Genomic DNA, 2,102 nt, shown 5'->3' with positions numbered 1-2,102 from the left:
AAACACTTCAGCTAACGTATTGAAAAAGAGAATCGTACTTACTATTGAAGAAATCGTTATTGGAGAAAACGACTTGAGCTCTTCAGCTCTTCAGCTCTTCATCTCTGTTCTGGGTCGACTTTTACTCTTCACGTTGTTCTTCAGCTTTCTTCACGTTGGTTCTTCAGCTCCTTCAGTTGGTTCTTCAGTTCCTTCACAAAATCAGAAAAGTGAAAGAGGAAAGCTGAAGGAGGAATGTCAAGTAAAAGAGTAAAGAGTCAAAAGTTAAATGTTTTATGATTTATTAATGTTTTTTTGGCCAATAAAAATTGGAGGGAGAGTTGAAAATAATTGGAGGGAGAGTGAAAAAATTAAATGTTTTAGAAGGCAACACTTATAAAATGTTGTTTTTTCAATTATAAAAATAGGACATTTTAGAAGTGTGGTCATATATGTAAATAGGTGTTGCCAATTATATCATATTTTAACAACACTTATAAAGTGTAGTTTATCCCATTAAAGAGTACACTTTAGAAGTGTTGCTAAAATTAATGTAGCTAAAAGTCAAAATCATTGGCTACACTTTAAAAGTGTTCCCAAAAGTATTTTAGGTAACGCTTTATAAGCGTTGTCAAGATTTAGTGTTGCCGTAGACCTAAAATGGTGTAGTGACAACATAAAAGAGACGAGCCATCAATTCTTTAGTTTACCGAGTAATGAAAAGAATAAGTATACAAAAGAGAATTTATTTTCGAGTAATGTGAGGTATGGGACAAGATTTACTCCGGAAGCTGAGAAGACATTAGGATGGAGAGATTATCGTTCTCTTGTCTATATTTCTGATTATATTATTGAGAGATTACTTCTTGCAGGTTTGCTTTCCTTTATATTTATTCTTTGTTTTAAATGAGTATAAATATCTAGTAACGTCATAAAAAGAAATTATGAAAGACCCTCGGGGTCATTTGGTTGGGAACACGTTATTTCATAATTAGTTATTTTGGGATAAGCTATCTTGGAATAACTTATCTCACCATGTATATGGATTAAACTATCTTGAAATAACTTATCTCACCATGTATATGAGATAAGTTGTCCCAAATATAACAACCAAACAAGACACAAAAATTTTATCCATCACTATTTTCTTATCATGTGAGTAATTATTTTTATCTCTCATACCAAACCAATGTTTTCTGTAAGGGAAGAAGCACTGAAGTACTTCAAGACTTGTGATATGGTAATAAGGAAGATATTGAAGTTGCTAATGGGAGAACTGAATGTGAGAGAGATTGATGAAGAAAAAGAACTTTTAACGGGATTAAAGAGAATAAACTTTTATTACTCTCCAAATGTCCCAATCCAGAGCTTTCAATTGGAGTAGGACGTCATTCTGATATCTCAACAATAACTTTTCCTCTTCAAGATGATACCGGTAGGCTATATGTGAAAAAACACGAGACTAATGTTTTTATTCACATCCCTCCAGTTAGAGGGCTCTAGTAATCAATATTGGTGATGCAGTTCAAATAATGAGGAATGACAAATACAAGAGTGTTGAACATTGTGTGATTGCTAATGGGAGAAACAAATTTACAATTAGATTCTTTATGCAGATTACATCATTCACAAGTGTTATTGGTCCTTTAAAAGAAGTGCTACAGAACGGGGAGAAACCAATTTACTAGCAGATTCTTTATGTAGATTACACCATCTTTTCTTGAATTAAAATCAATTCACCAGAATAGTATATTTTTTTGAAATTTTAAAAAATTAGTATAAACGTAGTTTTCAATTACGTTTTAGACTATATTTTATTTTTAAAAAAATCAATAACAAAAAGACAACATTTTGAGAGGGTAAACAAATATAAAATATTATTGTCAGTAACATTTTATAATTCGTTACTTTGAAGCACATTTTACCTCTAAAAGATGACTCACAGTAACATTTCTCTAAAATAGCTGAAAATCAAAATTCAATCTTGTACATGTCTCATTCAATTATTCAAATTTCTACTATTAAATTAATATATATATTTTGGCTAACTTTTTGAAAAAGAAAGGAAAACAATATATTTTGATAAAGTAATTTTCTTTATTCACAATCTGATATATATATAT

At 30.4% G+C, this 2,102-nt stretch overlaps 1 protein-coding gene across 1 annotated transcript in view; it reads right to left on the bottom strand.

Annotated features, from left to right (window-relative positions):
• Nucleotides 1-2,102, bottom strand: part of LOC107021067 — a 9,862-nt gene that overhangs the window by 6,549 nt on the left and 1,211 nt on the right. The window lies entirely within an intron of this gene.

Source organism: Solanum pennellii, chromosome 1 (genome assembly GCF_001406875.1).
Source record: "Solanum pennellii chromosome 1, SPENNV200".
NCBI lineage: Eukaryota > Viridiplantae > Streptophyta > Magnoliopsida > Solanales > Solanaceae > Solanum > Solanum pennellii.
The sequence above is the reverse complement of the archived record's forward strand: the minus strand, read 5'-3'. Positions and strand labels throughout refer to the sequence as shown.